This window comes from Contarinia nasturtii, unplaced genomic scaffold (genome assembly GCF_009176525.2).
Source record: "Contarinia nasturtii isolate CC-2019 unplaced genomic scaffold, AAFC_CNas_1.1 Cnas_scaffold_1371, whole genome shotgun sequence".
NCBI lineage: Eukaryota > Metazoa > Arthropoda > Insecta > Diptera > Cecidomyiidae > Contarinia > Contarinia nasturtii.
Genome location: NW_022198708.1, coordinates 4,154,258 through 4,176,886, shown reverse-complemented (window position 1 = coordinate 4,176,886; position 22,629 = coordinate 4,154,258). Strand labels below are relative to the sequence as shown.

Sequence of the window (22,629 nt, the reverse complement as noted above, 5' to 3'; positions counted from 1 at the left end):
TGATCGTACATCATTGCGAAATTGCTAATAATAAAATTGCAGTTATCGAATGTTGAATGTTTCAGAATGCATTCAGAAGCACACTTGGCACATTCCTATCCTTCCTCTGAATATGATTCGTTCGTTATGAACTTGTAATACACAACACTTATTAACATTTGTGGCTAATTTAATCGATATGGTCCAATGTAGAAAAAATCGGTTGATTTTAAGAAATCGAATTTTGAATTCAATTTATTGACTCAATATCCAAGTGGCTCTTAACTTGAATCATTAGACATAGATTTTGGTTGATTCAAAGCGATTGTTCTTTGCATAATCATCATCGATTTGAAGAGCATGTCGGTTGAACAAAAAAAAAAGGCAAACCACAAAGAGAAATGCACAAAAACACATATTATACATGCGGTTAATTCAAAATCGAATATACCGAACATACTCTAATCTGACAATTTAGTTAATATGTTTTTGTTCACTGATCTAATTTATTCTCAATTTTTTGATTACCACTATTCTATCTCGCGTGGATTTGGTCGTTTCATTTTTTTTTGTTTTCTTTATTTCATTCCACTGGTTTGTAATACACTTGACTTTTCATGCTTATCGCCTTTTTTATTTCTTCTTATTTTGCCGTTGATGCTGTTGTTGTTGCGACGGTTGACTCACATGCGTTCGCTAGAAAAATACCTTTCATTATATTCTAATAGAAATGAACGGACAAAGATAAATAAGGAGAATGCTAAATGTGAAGAACAGAGAAGAAGAATAAGAAGAAGCAGAAACAGAATGAGGAAGATAAGAGCAATAGAGAGATGAAGTTTTTATGTTATTATGAAAATGTTGGAATATAAATATTATATTTTCAATGGATTTTTATATTGAAATGCGTTGCAAACGTTTTTTTTTCTTCCTCTTCTTTTTCGTTTTCTTTGAATTCATCGAGAATAAGTGAAGACAAAACAAAAATAATCATATCATATACACAGGTATAATCCTCAACGCATTTTATCGGCAACACCACCATCTCGCCACTCAATTCATTGAAACACTTTCAATCACGGTAAAATGGTTTTGGTCATTTGAAGCGGCTTTTTATGCCATCGATGTTATAAAATGAGTGCTATTTGTGTGGCTCATATTTTAATGTTTATCTCTTCCCTCCCTTGATTTCTTCTCTTTAATTCGCTCGAAATGTACATTGACGAGTAATTTTTCATTGTCAATATTTTACACAAAAAAATTCTCATTCGAATATAAAGTAGTCCTCTACCTCTTTCATTTGGCCATTGAATTCCTTTCGTCTGTTGCATATCAAACAAACAATTCTCATTTACACAACTAAATTCCGGATTTAAATGAGAGCGAGAGAGAGAATGAGATAGAAAGAAAAGATTATGAAAAATCGGTGCATCATCGTCATCTCATCATCATCATTCAGCAATGTGTATTTCTGATTTATACTCTTTTATTTATCATCATCGTCGTTGACGTCGTCGTCGTTGATGGTGTTGTTGTTATTTTTCGTATTTAAAAAAAAAAACCATCTTTTATGATGTGTTTCAAATTGACTCTCAACGCATCGCCTTTTCTATTGTGTCGCCCTACAGCAGCCGTCAAGAGTGAATCGACGTTTCATTTACATGCGTCTGAATCAAGTGGTCCTATCTATTGAAGTCTCAACAATCGCTCATTTCGACTATATTATACGGTAATATTTTTATCTCTCACACTCAAACATCAACGAATCCGCAGTTCTACGAACGTCTCAAACCTTTTCTAATCTCACAATAATCTATTGAATTTTATTGGATATTCTTACGATTGTTTCACTTGTACCAAAAAGACCGTTTGATGCTTGTGAATGTGTTTGTGTGTGTATTCGTCATAAATTCTCTCATCTATTCATCATATTCTATTGCAGAAATTACAATTGTGTGTGACGCGTATTATATTTTTTGTTTTTCGCCATTTCAATATCAACACGATGGATGCTTCCGGGCCCCAATAAATTGAGAACACTCACAAACGTCACATTTCAAACAAAATAATTGGAATACAACAATTGCAGTTTTTTTTTCTCAACAAAAAAAAAACCGAACACACGAAAAAAATGTTAACAAGCATAAAAACAGCAGATATTATCTTAAATATGCGCTCTTGGTATCTGAATTGTGTAAAAAATGGAAATAATCCACACATCAACATCACAAGTGATGCACACGACCAAAGAATGAAAGATAAAACGAACGAATAAACGATCCATCAATTTAAATGCGATCGATTAATGATTATCTATTTTTAAAATCAACCGATGTTACACATATGCAGCGTCTTCAGCCGTTGGTCATAAAATCAATACGCATAATAAACAATATAGATTACAAGTAATGAAAGTATTATGCGAGTTGTTGTTTGCTGCTGATGATGTGCGGTGTCGGCTGCTGTTATTATTGCACATATCATACACGATCGCAATCGGGCCACAGACGCGCAAAGCCACCAATTCACAAAGGGACGAAACAACAACAAAAAAAACAACAACTCATTCGACGGGCTTCTTTTTTTCCATTTAAATCGAAACATCGTTAAATTGATGTTACGAATTTTTATCTAGTCGATTCGATTCTGGCATCATTAAATATTTGACATAACTGAAATGATCAGCCAAATAAGTCATTCTCTCGTCTCGTTCACATTGTTCTCATCATTATTTAGAGAGTGATCGTGCATAGATCGTTTCTGATCGACACAGTGATCGTGCGTGTGAGGTAGTAGAAGTAGTTGATTTTTTTTTTCATTTCTTCTTACCTTTTGAAAATATGACTAATGTATTCTGGTTAATTAAAATCGTAAACGATCAGATATTACGTTGAATAGCTTTGTTGTGTGCTGGTATACATGGTCTGTATGGTCTCTTCTTATTGGTACTGATAAACGGATTTTACTCGAACGAGGTGTTTGTTTAAATGATAGAAAGAGCGGAAAAACGGTTAGAGCGAAAGAGAAGAATTTAAAAAAAAACACACATCGAGTACATGAAATATTAAGATTTTTGTGGAATCTAAATTGTGATCTCTGAAACGAGATAACAAATTAATGAAAATAAAAGTACCAAAACATTGAATCATCGCCAAAGCCAATATTTTTGTTATATACATACGTAGACAGATAAACAGATCGACTGGCCAAGAATGAGAATCTTCAAAAAAGTGATTTCAAGCGTTGTAATAGCGCTTTCGTTAACCAGCTGTCAATAAAATCAACCTTAATGTTTATTTAATAACATAATTGATTGATATGATAAGGTGCTTTGAAAACCATCAAACTGAGATTCCAGTTAATCGAACAAAGGCATAACCAAATCGAATGGATTGTTCGAAGAGATCGGTTGTGTGGACAAAACTACTGTGTGCGCTGTGCGTACACGTTTTGTCATTCCAGATCTCTCTCTCTCTCTCTCTCTCTCTCTCTCTCTCTCTCTCTGTCAGTCACAAAGTTACACGCATAATATACCATCTAATTCATTCTTCGCTGTGTGAAAAAAAGTCAAACAGAAAGAGAAATAGAAAGAAAACGCTGCTTCTTGGTTGTTTAGTCGTTCAAATTCCATTGCCATGGACACAAATTATCCAACAAACTTTTACCACTATTAAATTTCCATTTGAAATTATACACGCCGTTAAGGTAATTTCATGGATAAATTTGCTTCTTTTTCTCTCTATTTTTCCATGTATGCCAATCATGTAGCAAAAAACAAGCGAGCCGCAACCGACATATAGACAGAAGACGAGTTCGGTTGGTCAGTAGTTAGATGAATTTTTTAACAAGATGTGAAGTTGTTTATACATACAAATGCTCATTGATCGTATAAAATAGGGTCAATCTTGTATTGCATCGAAAAGGTTCAATTTCATATGGATACTTTGGTGTGTTAAAAGTGAGGGAAAAAACGAAATAAATGACATAGCATTACACACGAATCGATTGAAATTATTCGGTCGGTAAAATGTGCACAAATTCAAAAATTGTTTAATTCCACTCTCTAAAAATACGAAAATTATACCATAAACAAATCCAATGAGTGTTTAAAAAAACATGTTATTGGAATTTTTGATATAATTTTTGTTGAATGTATCATATTGACCTGGATAAGTCGGTTTAACAAACAAAAAAAAGAACTAAAATGGTCAGGTGTGCTGAATCTATAAAATTATTTGCGGCTGTGTCGATATAAATTAATTGGTTTTTTTGTTCTATTCGTTTCAGATTCATTGAATAAGAAAGACGCAACGACAACAAGATAAAATACATAAACATAACATTGTAAATATAAATGCATTAACTGACTGCCGACATTTTTTTTAACGCAGAAAAACATTCATAATGTGAAATTAATCTTATCAAATAATTAAAAGTGCTCTCGCACCAAGTGCCAATCAAAATAAAATATAAAAGAAATTGCATTCATGCGCGGCGACAAACGAATTTAATATTTATAAACCGTCTACCGTTGTGTTATTATCGTCGTATATAAATATATATTAATAAGGATTATAGTTTGTTGTTGTTGATGGTATTCTCTTTTTTGCAAGCAACGCATCGATATGTTTTAAATTGCACTCTGTGGCGCCATCGAATGTAAATCGATGCTATTTTTTTCTTTCAAAAAGCAAAGTGTTATCGCTGGTTTGTTTTTTTTTTTTGTCCACCGGTGTTAGTGTGTATTGTGATTTCCCGTCGATTTGTCTAGCGCATACTATAATATCTATCGATTTTTTTTAAATAGTGAATTTAACGCCATATAAAATTACTGTGATTATTAACAATTTATGACGCTGATTTAAAAATCAATTTCATTGCAATGCCCATTTTCGCGACTTGGTATCGAAAAATGCAATGCCCGGCACGATGGGCCTTTAATTCTTGACCCGGTGATTTTTATGTGAGCTTATGCCATGTGCTTCGGTACAAGTAATTACTTATCAATGTCTATGAGCTGAGCAAAATCGTCCATGTTTTATTTTATTTTTTTCACAAAGCGATTAGTCAATCAACACAGTAATAAACTCAATTTTGATAAACTATATTTTGTGTTTGTGTGTGCATGTGAATAGAGTGATGTTCTACGACATTTGAAAGTGCAAAAGAGAAAGAAACAAATGAAATTTACTTCCTGTCACGGAATTTTCGAAAGAACCGCATTTCACATAAATTTCATCGCATTGTATGCTGACCACACATAGTATGACATAAATAAAAATTGTGTAGAAATTGGCGACGACGATCGGCGCATAAAAGAAAATGAAATAACGCAAAGTGAAATTCTCATGCCAATACATGGAAACAGTGACAAAATAATGAACTTATAATCGCATTGAATGAGTCATAATCCCGCACACCCAATTCGTATTTGATATGAAGCATTAAGCTTACATCTTGTACGGTATGTGATCATTTGTGAATTGGCCGCGCGAGAGAGTTTCGATGACAACAGGACACGGTATTACTTAAACAAAGTAAACATCATATCAAACTTAATTAAACAATTTACACAAAAAGCGAGTAAGAGAGAAGCTATTGTCGTTAATTTTTATCGTCTTATACTCCCGTTGTAAAATAAAACAGTATAAAAGATACTGGTGTGCAACGAATTGACGGCACAGATTGAAAGAGAACAAACAATCCATGCGACGAACACAACAGATGCATTTCAACCGAGTGAAGAAAAAAATGGATGTGTTTTTATATTTATAATCTGGTATTATCGTGCGGTATTTGTCAATTATTTTATCGTAAATCCATTTCGGGAAGCAATAGCCACCAACACGCCGATTCAACCACACCGACCCCAACACAATAAAAGGCAGTGCGTCACAAGCACGGAAAAAATCAACAAAAATATTTTTTATTACATTTACTCTTGCAATACCACTTCAATACAGCAACGATTCAAATAGAAAACACAATATTTTAATCGAACATGAATATTTATGTATTCACTTAAATTGGATAATGTCGTTTTATTGTTCAACGACAACATCATTAACGGATATTCTATATAGCTGAAAAACTGCATCCGCAACGCGCAGCAGAACTACCATATTTGACATAAGGTAAATACAAAAAAAAACACTTCTCATTTTTCAATATTGATATAGCATTGCTATTCGCTAAGTTATTGCGCGTCTGAATTTGCCCACTGATTGAGATGGTTTTGGCGTTGAAAATCCATACATACACACAACTTTTTTTTCCCTACTTCTCTTCAACCATTTGATGATATATTTTGGTGTCGATAGAATCAATTTATCGAGCAATGATATAGGTCGCAGTGATATAGGTCTCAATGTTTGTCCTGAAAATGAATACATGGAAAAAGAATAAAAATACAGCATTGTGAAGAGAAAACGACAAACAGAGAATGCTAGCGGTATGCCGGCATACGCAATTTTTTCGGTTATTCGAAAGAAATCGTGACGCTGTTTTTTTTTTTTGAATTGAAATTATCTCGTTCCGCGTATTTCGTTTCAAAATCTACATCTAAATATATCCCGAGTTTTTTTTATTCAATTCAATTTATCTCCACCTTTTCTCTCTTTCGTTCTCTCCCTCTCTCTCTTCCGAGTGCACACCAAAATTGATCGAAATGCAACAAGAAAATTCAGTCTGTAAATTTCTTCGAATAAAATAAACAAATTTCGACTGCGAACACCGATTGCATTCGGTATTAACAACTGTGAATAGTTGTTGTCGTCCGTTCGCGTTTTTTTTTTTTTGCCAAATTATCACTGATTTGTCTGTGTCGTGAGCCTTTGCATGGATTTGAAAATGTGTCTGCGTAACTGAACTGGGTTTCATTTTTTCAGCAAAAAATCAGCAGGTAGCAATGATATAGAAGTCGATGAAAACTCGATAAACACCGACAAAAAACACACAGAGATTGAACATATTTTTTTTCCGAAATCGCTTATTTTTCCTTATAGTATATATACACATTCACAACGTGTGAGCCATTTTTAATCATCAACAGTCTTTTTTAACTGCATGCGAATAACACAATTAGTTGCGGCAATTTTTCGTGCCTATTGCATTTGTGTTCGTTTAAGAGACAGAGAGAGAAAGAGAGAGTGAAAGAGAGAGAAAGAGAGTAAACGAGCGGCAAGGGAAATGAGAGGAGATATAATGCAAAAATTGCTGCTCAAAAACAAAGAGTGTACCGTGCGCGAATCCAAAAAAAAAATCACACGTTGTTCAGTGTTAAAGCGATAAATTACGTGCAAACCTGGTATGGTGTAAAGCAACGAAACTTTGACTCGCGTGAAATATTGTTATTTCACCAAAATTCAGCCCACGCAGATGCAGTTTTATTTGTTGACTTAATTAACGAAACCAATTTGCCAGACCGAAATGAACAGAACGAACGAGAAAAAAAAAGACAGATTTGTATACTTTCAAGCATCGACAACAAACGAGCTATAACAAAATATGAAATTAAAGCAAAATATACGGTGATGATGGGACGATGAAAAATGAGAGGAGAACATTTGCGGAATCAGTGAACTCACCAGTTTAAACAAACTGTCTACTAAAGCGACTGTGAATGGTCTGACTGACAACAACAACCAAAAAAAGACAAAACAACAACAAAAAAATAAATATTAAGAGGTAGATTCTTTCATAATATTACAATAATTTTTTTTGTCAACGAACTTCCATACATTCGTTGCCATAATGTCAACACCATCATAGTTAGTCATTCTGATTGCATGTTTTATGAGACCAATCGGATGTGGTTTTAATGTATATATTGAAATCTTGTGAATGCATCGTGTGACATTGTTCATTGCTGTTTTACAATGCGACATTTAAAAAGGAGAAAGAGAGTGCACGAGATACACAATAAAATAAAAAGAGGGTTTCGCATTGCATTTTTCCTGAAAGGTGTTAATCAAAAGACTTCCGTTTTTTTTTTCGAAATAAAAAGTGAAAGAATTTTGTTATTAGCACGACACTCAATCAAATGGTTGAAATGAAGCGAGAGATGAAAGAAAAGAGAAGAGGGATAAAAATTGGTTGTGTACGTCGGTTGTGGTAATGTGGATAAAATCTGAGCATAATTTTATCATTATCATCTATCCTTGTTTAAATACGTTCGCAACTTTGGCGCTCAAAATACTTTGAATTTTATTAATGAATCAGAAGAGCAAAAAAAAAATCAGTGTTATAATCAGGACCGATATGGCCGTTGCCAGATTGGATATGTTTTTTTAAACAAATAATAATAATATTCAAAATCAAAAATGTAAATGTTTGATTCGATAAATGATAGCGCCTTAATATATTATATTATTTAACCCCCGGTTAGCTTCCATTCGCACATCATAACCAGCTGAAAAAATGTTATTATTCAAATGCTTTAGTGAAAAATAAGAAGAAGTAGTAAGAAGATGATGAAAAAATAAAATAAACAACACTAACTTCATCGCGCATTTATATTTCCAATTTAAAATATCAAATTGCGCACAGCAATCAAATAAAATTAATATACATCAGCAGAATGTTTCTCACTCAATTTTATAACAAATTTCTTTCTTCGCGCTATTCCATTCGGCCAGAGTGGGTAAGCGAACGCAAGCACACATAGATTTTTCGTTAATTCATTGATTGTAAGCAATAAATTTCCATAACGATGTGATCAAATATGTTTTTTAAAAAGAATTAAATTTGATGCTTTTAGCTTAACGTAATGTCTTCATTATTCTTGACATCGACGCGTTTACTCACACATTGACACGCTACTAATTCAACATATAATTTTTTTTCTTCGTTCATATAACTCTGTTTATTGTAGACATTATTTCCGTTGATTTAATTCAATTATATTGACGCTTTGAACTTTCTAAATGCTAAACAAAATTTAAACGATGGCTTAAACCAACTCTTAAGACAGTAAAACTGCAATTTTAAGTCTACGTTTAACAATTTTCTTCCACTTTCGATCGATGATGATTTCACGTTTGCAAGTATTGCACAAAATAAAACCACAACAACAAACTATTGTCGGATGCTATTTCAATGTAAAATTAGTTTGTCTCTACGAATTTACTCACGAAAAAACTATATACATATAATGTATTTTATTAGCTTGAGAAAACAATGACACAATGAGACCGAATCGACGGGATTATTTGCTGGCGATGTCGTTTTCTCTGATCGTACCACGCCGAATGCATTCATAGATTCATTTGCTTTGTTTGCTCTGCTATCATTTAACCAGCTCGATGGATCGTTTGTTGTTTTTCATGTTGTTAGTTTTGTTTTATTTGTTTCATTTTTAACTATTGCTCGTTCGTTAAAATGATAGTTTGCTCCCTATGGTGTCAAGACATTGGTGGAAAAAAAATTATAACCTACGAAATTTTTGAGATAAGATAAAACAATAGTGTTATATGTGTTTTTTATGTAGTCCTACATTTTACACAATGACATCAAATGCATTCACAGCGACGATCTAGCACTGTACTTTAAAACAACAACAACGATAACGACATTCAGAAAAAAAAGGGAGAGAGAAAAAATAATAACGCCGGTGAAAAAAAATGTATCGTTCGAAATCCGAATACCGATTCCAGTAATGTCCTCCGGTAAAACAATACTTATGTATTCGGTCACCTAATTGACCACAAGAACAACCAACACTCAGTAGACAAAAAAAAAAACTCAAAGACGAAACGAAATATAATAGAATAAAAATATAGGTGTATTATTATTTAACTATTAAGCCATCATCACACATGTGTTATCTCGAAGCAAAAGAATGGTGGAAAACAGGTAGAGCGCAACTGAAACAGAAAATGGTTACTCTTCTTTTCGTTCTCCCTCTCTCGCGATGTAACAAACCATCGACTAACAATTTAAACGATTGTGTTAACCGTCAAAAACACCGTCCTAATAGCTTAAATATAGTGGATCTATTAAGTTGTAGCGGCGGAACGACGGCGGCTGCTGTTCCAACCACAAACTCAAACACACAATAAAACCACTTTTTTCAAGTTGCATTGGAATCCGTGAACGATTCATGATTGCTCACCTTTGGTTAAAGAAGGCGAGCGAGAAAGAGAGCGAGAGAGAATATTCGTGTTTTGTATAAATTCCCATCCTTATTAAAATTCTGACAGCGAGTATTTTTCGCTGTTTTTCGGTGTTTCATTTGGATGCACATATGGAGATATATGTTAAGATGTCAAAATAATAAGTTGCCACAAAATGTGCACATTGCGCATAGAACATCGGTTGAAGCGAGTCGTGTGTGCACGAGGCACAAACAATTTTTGAATACATGATTTCGTATTCATCGGTATTTCGAATGTTCGGTTTTATGGCGGTTTTCGGTGTGTATTTTATGTGTATGGGCCAACACATCGTGTTGTCTCTCAAATGAAAACGGATGTGTGTGACGACTCACTTGAATATTATATGTTACCTTTTGTACACAATCATTTGTGGTATCATACATGCTGCTTAAGAGAGAAATTAGTGTCGGTCGCATGTTGATGATGATGAAAAAAAACGGACCATTTCGGGGCGTTCAATGTGTGATCATACACAGCCTTGTGTTCTTCGTTCGACTGACACCGGCACACACCATATCCATGTACCTATTGCTCTATCACATAATTTACATTGATTTTTGTTAGTCGGTAATATCTTTCCATTTCGATACAATAGAATCAAATAATAGTTTTAATGATTGTATCAAAAGAGCAAAATGAATATGCAGAGAGACGAAGATGATGAAGAGCAAGAGAGAGAGAGAGAGAGAAAGAGGAAAAGAGATAAACAAAAAAACACATAAAGTTGAAAATAAAATACATAGGAAATCGCTCAATTAGAACCCGTTTTGTCTTCTTTATGCGAGAGTTCGTAATGCTCTTCATGTCATCATCCACTGTTTCAAACTAATTTTTTTTATTTCCCTTCAAATTTGGATATAACATTCTCATTTCGTTTCGATTCTTTGACTTGAATTGGTTTCATTTTCGAATTGTCTATCGATGATGTGCCACACTAACGAATAAACTTACAAAAAAAAACGATACACAAAGAACAAAATAAAAATGAGTGGAGAAAAAATGGCCCTCGATTCATAGCTAAACATACACACTTCGCATATATGGTCACAAAAGATCGAAGATGGAATGGTTAACAACAAAATTGTAGTTCAACTTATATTTTTTATGTGTTTCAATGCGCTTTCTACAAGCAAAAAAAAAAATAATAATAATACTACGACAAAAACACCATAAGTGTGTTTCTACATGAAATTTGTGTTTCGGAATTTGGTCTCCGGTCATAATTACCTGCGTGTTATAATGAAATGAAAATAGAGGATTTAATTAAAATGTCTATGGTTTCTGGTTATTGTTGTTCTTCTTCTTGATGTTGTTGCTCTTTTTTTTATATTCAGTTTTTATTTTTTTTAATTCGTTTCTTTTCAACTAATTTTATAGCATTCAGATATCTTTATGAATATATGTGGCCGGCTCGGTGTGCTTTTTTCGTGTATAAATTATTCAATAAATTATCATATTTTATTTGTGAACTAAAGCCAAGAATGAACATAAATAGCAGGAGATATTTGAAAGAAAGAAGAAAAAAAATCGAATTAATTTGAATATCGAAGAATAAAAACAAGAAGGGCACATACGCATAATAACACTATTAAACTCTGTGCAGAGCGAAACATAGCGAGAAAAATGAAGGGAAAAAAAACTAAATAAATGTATAAATGAAACTGAGGAACTGAACATATGTGAGCCTGTTCGAGTCGCTGTTTGAATATCACCGCCAGTTATTCGTCGACAAGCGATTCGTTTGCGCGCACGAAACACAAACGCGACCAAATCAACAAAGAAATGCCGAAGGAGAAAGAGATACAAATCCAACGCATTTTTGTTCTTATATTTTTAACTTTACTCTTCTTCTTCTTTTCTGCTGAACCACAATTAAATGCATTTGCGGTCACTTGTTCGTATGCGCGGAAAAAATGTGATTCGTTTTAAGAATTTGCCTTAAACGGAGATTTCACTGTGAAAATCCCATTGTCTTTTTTTTTCATCTGCTGTAAACTTTTTATTGTGCATACAGTGAAATCGAGAAAGTCCATTTCGATGTGCATTAATTCTTCACCATATTTTTGCGCACAAATTGAGAAAAATCCAATTGGTTTTCAATTCGAAATGGCGAATTGAAAAAAGCACATAAAAGAAATCCACATCGAATTGATAGAAATGCAAGTAACATCAGTGTGGCATTAGATACAAAAGACTAATTGTTCCGATTTTAAATATATGAGTATGCTGCGAATATGAAAGTTGTATGCTATAAATTGAACATCGATGATTTAGATAACGGTTATAAAAAATGCCATCAGAGACGAACGACATACTGGGATAGAGTGAGCGAAAGAATGAAATTGAAGCAAATATTTTAATGATCGATTGGTTGCCGTGCTCCAATTTTCTCTTTTGATGCGGTCATCAATCGAATGAACGCACGACACCGATGAATGTATGATGTGGATAAAGTACTAGAGTGGTATCGGATCACCTTGCAAAAGCGAAGAAGCCACAACGCTACAATCAAAGCAACGCCTAAAACTAGCATGTCATCCAAACACATCGTGTACATCGCATGAACTTTCATCTAAAAAATAATATGCCATGCACATATATATATGTGTGTGTGCTGAATACATTCGTGAATCGATTCAAATTGAGTTCGAGTTGTGTCGAGTCAAGTCAAGTTAAAGTCAACTTGGAATTCCACCGTCAAACAATGTTATCCGACATTCGAACGCAAATGAAAACACGATAAATTTCATGTATGGATGTCACTTATGCCGTACACTCATGAATCGAGGAAATTCGAACGAAAATTTATATTTAATATGTTTGTATTCAGGAATATTGTTCATTTTATCTGTGCCATGTTACATACACATTAACACATAACACATTGGCACACGCATTCGACAACTTTTCGAGCAACAACAGTAGTACCATCAACGCCACGGCCTCCTGTTTATATTTAATGTTTACGTTATGAGAAGTTTTTGATTATAAATAACTCAAGTGTTTTGTGGTCGCATTGAAATACAACATTTGGTTATGTTTGTCGATCGAAATGAATGAGTGTTCTAGTTGCCCAATTCACAAGATGCGACAATTTAAAATTAGATGCCGGTTTTGTGTCATTTGCATTTTGCATTTACATTTGAATTATGCAAATAAACAGGGCATGTTGAATATGATTTTCTGAAACAAATGTTTTACATTTGTGACGAAGAGACAGATAGAGAGAAAGAGTGTAAGAGAGAGAGAGAGAGAAAGATGTTAAGTGAGAGAGCGAAGGCGAGAATAACATGACTCGGTTGGCAAAATACTAATCCGTTGCAATTTCATGTGATTCTCAGAAAATAATCCCAATACAAATAATATCACGAGTAAGCATCGCCATGGCAGTTACAAATTGCATGCACTCGAAAATATGAATTGAAAAATGAAAAGAAAAAAAAAAAACAGTCAAGAAAAACAAACGAAACAAAATAAATTGAACACCAAATTATTTTCCATTCTCGGTGTAAAGAAGAAAATTTAAATGTCTTTTTTCGCCCATATACAGTGATATAGTTGTGTATGTGATCTTTTTCATTGATTTATTCCACAGTTTTGCTTCATATTACATCAAAACTTATAATCTTGTGCATCAATTGTAAGACTAACTGTTCATGCTGTTTTCTTGAAACACAAAAACACTTTCCAATTTATCCAATAATAAATAATAGAACTGCTGCATTTTCAATGACTAGATGAAAAATAAGGGCATGCTACATGGCAACATGTAAAGACAGAATATGCAGTCCATATAGTTAGAATGCACGAAATCAATGTTCCTTAGTAGGCAAGCTCAAATGAGGAAGAAAGAGAGAGAGAGAGAGAGCGCGATAAGCAGCGATGCACAAAAAATGACATACACCGAATGCAACTGTTTTGTAATAAACTTTAGAAATGAACGGTCACAAGAATGGTGAACCATTGCAAAAATAATGTCCACAATCAAATTGCATATATACATATTCCAAAACGCATTCACATTTACAATGTTCCGTGTAATTTGCTTTGAATGGCTTAAATCGCTTACTCCTATGGAGTTATAATAATCGACAACAATTTTTTTGTGTTCAACAATATAACAGGATTTGTGTGTGTGTGTGTTTTTTTATAGGATTCTACGTGAACATTCAGCATAATACTGTAAATAGTATGTGTGGCATTGCACAGCATAGTCAATTGGCACGGGCACGATCACTTGCATCTCTTGGCTCATTTTTTCTTCAGCAATGCGCATACAATTATATTGGAATGAACAATGAATGAGTTTCGATTGCCTCATTATGATGTGTAATAAATAAGAACCTTCTTTCTATCTATCTATCTCTCGCATTGCGCTCAATTCATGGCTATATGAAATTCATAATAATCAGCAAATGTGTGTTTATTTTACAGTATGCCGTTAGAAATTTTACAAATTTTCCAAAACTGATTTGTATCGCTACTGCTTGATAAGGCCAATTATGTTAATTTCGTTTTTTTTTTGACAAACTCATTTGGTTGAACAATAAACATGAAATTCTGGACTTTTGTTTTAATTTTCATGTCTTGAATTGACTCAGTTTTTTTGTGGTTTTTTTTTTTCTTGTGTGTTGAAAATAAAATTAAAATAGGGTTCGTCACCTCAAAACCGCGATTGCTCTAACGATAATTTTTTCGCGTCGGGTTTTTTTGTGGTTGTTGTTGTCAGAATTGTTGAAATTAAACATTTATTCAACTATAAATCAAGTTGGCTGAATTGTTCAATGGATTCGAAACAATCCTGCTGTTGATTGTGATCTGTTGATGGCAGTATGTGCGGTGAAATCGCTCGACCGATGAGTGTTTATTCTTTTCGTCGTCGGTTTTTTTTTTAATTCAAGGTTATAATACATCATCGGGTAATATCAGACTGATTCAATTGCTTGATAAAGGACAATGCATTCGGATGTTGGTTAGACATTGTGAAAAGCAAAAAGACAAAATCCAAAAATGATAAATTATTCTGGAATACAAATAGAGATGCTCGCTTGTATTTATGAGTAGAATGCTTCTATCGGTGATAAAACAACGTCTGCTCCAACAACGATGGGCGCATTGCATTTGAATGCATCATCTATTCGCGTGCATATTGCTGCCATTCATTATGGCTCTATATCATGGGTAGCATGAAATGTATTTTCTGCATTTGGTATGGTTTGAGTGTTTGTGTCGTTCGTTGCAACCTCCGCTTTTAACTGAATGTCCCATCAATTTATACTTTATACACACATACACACACACTTATGTTGATGATATAGCATGCACATCTATGCACACACAAACATAGAGAGAGAGAGAGGGATAGAGAGAGAATCTTGTTCATAATGAAATATCAATGGCAAATATTGCGAATAATTGCCGTAATCGCTTTTAGTTATGCAAGAATTTGACTTGCATCGAAAACACTAATTGTTGGTGTGGCATTTTAAAAAGCGCAACGTGTTATACACGATACAATCATCGCACCTCGTCCACACGGACGCCAGTCCAAACAAATAAAGTGAGTGAAAAAATAAAGAAGGATGGACAAGCGAGCGAGAACGAGATGATGAAAAGAAAAACCGATTTTATGGCGTTATCAGTTAACGTAAATTGATGACTCTTGTAATTTCATTACAGATAGTGACCATTAGGTCTATGCATTGGACGCACGATGCAAACGAAACATTCAATCCACAAACACATTCGCACATGTCCATTTCTCGCGCATTTTTGATCGCTTGTAATATTTTCAACAATTTAACACATTTCATCGAACGACATCTCGAGCTCCAATTCATTTTATGAATAATTTCCATCATCACGCGGACTCATCACACTCTATACACTAAGCAAGGTCTGCTTTTGCATCAATTGCATCGACATTGCGCGCATCTTTTCGAAGAAAGAAAAAAAATAAACCGGACCTATAAAACTGTAGATTATTATCTCACCCGAACCGATTTCCTCGGACGCTTTGAATAATAATAATAATCGGATTTATTAAATGCTTAAATTAAAAAAGTCATTAAAATCGCCACTCGTTGATCTCCGACATTCTTCGTGTTTCAATAGATTTTTTTTTCCTTTCTTATTAAACTAAGTGAAACACGTTGAATGGTGTCTAGTTTAAAAATGAATGAAGGCAACACGGAAGCTATGCTGTTTTCATCAAAAATACGCTTTGTGATTGCAAGTTCTATTGAAGAAAAAAGCATTTCCGTATTTAGTGAGAGCATTTGACTACGGAACTATCTAAGTATAAAGTCGGATTGTTTGGCACAAAGCATTGTCGTTTCTTTTTTTTTATTTCAACAGTTCATAGGTGTGAGGTGTTTAATCTTCAACGTAATGGCTATGGTAGAAGTTGGAGAAAGCACCTCAAGATTATTTATTTGGTGTTAGTATATATACTACTGTTAAAGTCATTTTTTAAACGAAATAGAGAAGAGAAAAAAAACGTAACAACAACAATTGAAATAATAATGAATGAGCATAAAATACATTCACCTGTCAAAATTTCGGATAAATGGCATGCATATGCAAAGTTAAGAAAATCCAAATAATGCAAACGAGAAATACACATTACATATTCATAAACATCACTTAATTTTCTCAATTCAAATGGTTTAAACTCAATTGAGTCCCAAAACTATTCATCAAATGAAAAAAAAAACGCAAATAAATTTATCTCCTTCCTTGGGATATACACTGAACTATAGTACCTTATAAGGAGTACAGCAAAAACTGGTGATTTTCCTCATTTCCAAAATGCAAATTAGCATAAATTTCTCGATTTCGAAAATCAATCACCACCGCCATACATCAATGGAATGGCAAGCAATTTAAACTAGTTCACCAATTGGGCTAAATTCAAACCGCTAAAATTGCTTAATCATCATCAATGACGGACACATCACACATCAATCGAAGAATGTGAACCTAATTTGAATGTTGCATATACGATACCATTCTGAATTCATTGTTTTAAACACTTCATCATCATCATCATAAAACGATTTTAAAGCAGAAGACGAAAGATAAAAAAAAACACAAACCACAGCACCACCAATGCGGCGCACTTGTAAAAAAAAACATTTGGCATGGCATTAAAATGACGGTGGCTCTAGTAAATAACATCATAACTTTAATTAATTGAACAGGCCAATTGACTGCATGGAAAAATGAAAGCAATAAATGACCACATCGTAAAACGTCATATAAAAACTCCAAAAAATAAATCAGCCTAATAAATCATTATAACTAAAATACGATCCATTGAATATAACACACGCACACACATCTACATTTATCAATCAATATAACAAGTTAGTTATTCACTCATAGAGGCAACATTTTTTGAATATATTATAGTGTGCTGTGGTGCTCTTTTTTCACTTTGCTTTTGAATGCACGAGGTCTGATATATTTCTAGCTTCCACTAAAATATAATATATACGATGAATGTACATTTTTCTCAAGAATATTGATGCTTGTGCGATGCGTATCTGATTAAACGATTAATCATTTGGTGGCCCAGTATGGATTCTCTTTCATACATTATTTACATACTTTAAAATTACGATCTACAACAAATGAATCACGAAAAAAATACACGAAATTTACTACAATTAGACGTATAAAAGTAATTTTTCACCCGGATCCCGTACATACTCCATTTTCTACGTCCACTCTTAAATATCGCGCAGAGAATCAACATCAAATACAAAGAAGTAGCTAATCTTCACTTTTGAAATGGTACAATATTTTGACTGTAGATCGCATTGAAGTGATGAGTATGTTTTTTTTTCTCTCTTTTGTTTTGAATTTCATGTTTAATATTGAAAATGGTGTGTTTTTACGTGTATTTATCAGAAAAGCGGACCGAATTTCAAAAATGACTTTGCTTTTCGATCGAACTAAAAAGAAACCAAAACTGATATTATATTATATTTTCCAACGGATGAGAATCCAATTTGTGGTGTTCAATGTTCAATTTCAGTAGTTTTTTTCTTCGTCAATTTATTCCAAGTGCATGAGGGAGAGCGATCAAGGGAAGGATAGAAATAGAATTTTATAAAAAAGAAATAAATGCAATCGACTGTTCAAATTAAAAACCAATTCAACTCGAACGAAGTGTATAAAACGACGATTTGTGATATGTTGGCGCCGATACGTTTTTGCGATCCTACTGGATGACGTTACATTATGGGGCCTCGATTTGCGGGACTTGCATTTTTATAACGGTGTGAATGAGCTGTTGTCGTTGTTGTTGTTTCTTAACCAAAATGCTATTTTCAAAGTACAGATCACGACTGCCATCACACGACAGATTCTCAAAAGGTTCCTTTGCATGTTTTGCTGTTGTTGTGCAGTTCATCTTTCTAGCCGAAGTTTTGTGCGGGACCTCGAGCGTAGTAGAGAGTAAATTGCTATGTGTGGCATCATACAATTCCAAGTGCCATCGAACAATTATTTTCTAATTCCATCTAACGAAATAATCTGTGGCATCTATCTAAGTTGCAGTGTTGAATTTATATTGCCATTTGTCTTTGAGTGCACTGGATCGATGCCGTTCCTGTATTTGGCTGTATTTCCTTTTCAATTGTACTTAATGGAAGTGATCGGTTTTGTGTGCATGTGCAATACTTCTTCTTTATTTATTTTATACCTTTTTTTCAGTTCAACATTCACACAACATTTTGAATTCCATTCATTCACGTTTCTCAATTGACTTGCCAATCTCGATAATAAACGCGAAACGAAATAAGAGAAAAAATCAAAAACAAAACAACACCGAAAAAAAAAACCAAACGAGGAACATAAGTTGCATGACCAAATGCCTAAGATCATTGATCCCAAAGTTACATTGCAATTCTCCGCAACCACAATACGACTAATGAATTAAGATAATGCATTTATATGTATATATATTTTTCCTCAACCTTTTATTTAATTATAGTCGTACACTTTCCATGCGACTAAAAAACCTGCAGGCACCGAATCACAAATTTAAACGCATGATATGTATTTATCATGGTGCAATGTGTAAATGCCAGTTTGATACATTAATGCGATAGTCAAACATGAACAACCAAAAAAAAAAAAAACAAACTAATGACAAAATTTATCATACTAATTATAGCAACTTCACGAACGACATTTTACATTTTGATAACCACCACACATTTACAATAAACAACATAAAAAACTTGAACGATCGAAAATTGTAAATTGGTCAAAATATTGAGTTAATCACCGTCAATTCAATGGAAAATACGTTTTAATGTACTTAATAATTCAATGTTTCTCCTAAATCACTTCCAAGACTAATCTATTTTGAACACAAAAGAATTTCTTCGCAGGATTATGATTCATATAGATCGAGAGATATAAAGAAAGATAGAGAAAGGGAGCGAAAGACTAAGACAGACAAGAAAAATGAGAGAAAAATAAGAAAAACTATAAACCACCAAGTGACTAGCCAAGAGCCTAATTGCCGATATTTTTTCTCGGTGTTTGCATGTCTCTCCCTCTCTCTTTCTATCTCTCTCTCTCTCTCTCTCTCTCTCTCTCTCTCTCTCTCTCTCTCTACATCTATTTTGCGCAGTAGCATTACCGTTTGATAGAAATATTTTGAAGGAGGCGTATTTGTGCCGCCACAATTGCATGATGAAAATACAAAAGATACAAATTGCGTATATGGCCGCGTATGATTACGAGAAATGAAAAGAATTCCAAAGGAAAAATTTGTACATAGTGTGCATCGGACACATAGAATGGAAAGCATATGCGGACATGTGCAGCGTGAGTTGGATAATGGCTTTGATGTTCAATGTGCATACTTGACAATGTTTTTCTTCAATTCCTCGCTTTCTGTTACTCTATCAAAATGATTGTGCTTTGTTTGTCTACATTGCTCTGGTCTGGTTAAAGTATATGTGTATATATGTATATATATATATCTGCTAACGTGCAGTTCATTTGAAGTTGTCGCATTACAATCAAGCCAATTATAAAATGTAAATAAACAAAGGAGCTGAAATTATGCGTGCGATGCCGCATACATTCCCGCCACTTTGATAGTTGTAGGGAATGGCATATGGAGAGAACGATCGCGACTCATAGTTGAAAATGATGTAGTCATTTAGTCGAGAGACATGAATTTCATTATTTACTCAATGTCTCTTTGTGTACAATTGTTCATTAAATTTACGTGTGAACATTAAATGCGAATTTTTCACCGATGTCAATATAATTTCCATCGTTTTGAAAATGTGTGGACTTCAATTGGGATGCGAGCATTGGATGTGCGCGAGCGCGTGTGAAGCAACTGCAACACAATTGCACACACATGCATAAATATTCGAACTGCGTGGATGAAATAAATAAACAATCATGATTTCCGCTATCAATTGTGTCAATAATATCGATACATTCCGCAACGTAATTCATATGTTGTATCATTTTTTCACGTCGAAGGATCATTATCGTGGTGGAGAGGAAGCAAGAGAAACGAGAAAATTCAGTGCTAGATGCTAGTGAAAAATAATTCAAAACCATTGCATTAATATTGAATGCAATAACATAGAAAGCCTCGGCCACGCTGAACTCAATACTACTTATGTTAATTATTATCTCTTCTTTTGGTTTCTGAGTGTAGTTTTGTGTTGTTTTTCTTTCATTTTTTTGGCTGTGCTATTTTATTTTTTTTTTGTATTTTGTTTTTCATTCGCGAATTACTAAGCTCCCAACGTCAATATACAATTCAACAATGTAGCCCGCTTTTGCTTGCATCGCACATTGATTGAACGTAAGAAAAACTGCAAGGCAAGAAAAGAATAGTGTAAGTAGGGTATGCACAACTTGGTCAATTTATACATGTGTTGATATGTAATCTTGAAAATTTATTGCCTTTTGTTGGAATAATTGAATCTCTTGCATGGTTTATGTTGTGTTTGTTTCAAACATATATATATATATATGTGTGTGTTTGTGCGCGTCTGGCCACGAGAGTATACATTTTCATAACATGAAATAGAAAAATGCACTATAATTTGCACCTCTCATTGCAGATCGTGCGCGTGCGCGCGTTACTCTGTACATCTATCATTTGTGCGGCAGAAACAATCGCTTTTTGGATTTTATCTACTTGACTTGATTTAGAACGAAATCAACAATAAACCAAACGGTGCGATTTTCCATTCCCTTATTCCATTATTATCTGTTGCACACATATACTATGTACAATCCGTTTTCAGCATTGTTTGCTTTATTCGCTTATTGGTTTGCCGGTGGTATAGTTGATTCAGCTCAACACTTCTGTTTCAGGCCTCTCACTCGCTTTCTCTCTCTCTCTCTCTCTCTCTCTCTCTCTCTATCTTTTTCATTCTCTCAATCTCCGTCACCGTGCGCACAACATAGACACGAAAATTAGCGAAATTGTTATTTATAATCTTACGATACGTGCCTCAATTCTTCGTCGTCTTTGTCTTTTGTAATTTACTTACTCCGTGCGGTTGCTGCTGGTGCTGTTGTTGTACTCTATAGTTTTTAATGTTCATTTTGTGTTTTATTTTTATGGTGTGTTATTTAACGTCATTTGACAAAATGTGTATAACTTTCGTGTATTTCCTTTGCATAAATGCGGGGAGCACTGTATCCGCTGTAGACATAGTCTAGCACACTCTAGCCCAACACTCTTCGGCTCACCGTATATATCCATAAAAGTGGAATGCATTTATTTTGCATTCCATTTTTGTAGTAATTTTCATTTTAATGCGATATCGCATTGAGAGTGTGGCTGGCATCTGGATGGCAAACAGTGCGAATGCAATAGCATTTATATGCCAAAACCGATTGCACGGTTTGGCTATTTGACGTAATAATCGCGTTTTTGCGCTAAACTTTTCTTGATTGAATATTAAAGCCCATTATTAAAAATTATTAACAGCGGCATGCTTTTACGAAATATATATGCAACGACAAATTAAAATAGACAAAGTCGGATAAATTAACACTTTCAACGATGCAAATTGAATTTTCTATATGCCCGGCCAACCGGCACACAAGACAAAATCTAAAGCGACACACTCAACTTTAATCTCAATTCATAACGAAAAAAACGGCATTTCATTATTATTGTATCGCATTTAAGTGAGCGTAGATAATAGAGGCGTTTTCATTGAAATAGATTGCCTGTGATGTTGTAGCTTCTGTTATGCACCGTTTCAATTCTCTTCCATTCTGCTGTTATTTTTCGTACGCTACATTTAAGATTTTAATATCATTTATGTGCACTTTTTATGTCATTAAAAAAAATTGTTGCGTAATGCTAAAAAGAGTGCCACATATTCTATAAGGAGATCAGTGCATATATATATATATAAGCAATCAATCTCGTTAGCCAGTCACAATTTTATTATGGCTGAGATGTCGTCTTTAAAATTGGCGCAAA

The 22,629-nt window shown here is 33.9% G+C and overlaps 1 protein-coding gene across 4 annotated transcripts in view; it reads left to right on the top strand.

The window, feature by feature from the left end:
* Positions 1 to 22,629, top strand: part of LOC116345920 — a 58,506-nt gene that overhangs the window by 5,164 nt on the left and 30,713 nt on the right. For all 4 annotated transcript variants that reach the window (XM_031775699.1, XM_031775701.1, XM_031775698.1 and 1 more), the window contains exon 2: positions 4,267 to 6,113. The gene's annotated coding sequence lies outside the window, so the exon portion shown is untranslated. The remainder of the gene's footprint in view (positions 1 to 4,266; positions 6,114 to 22,629) is intronic.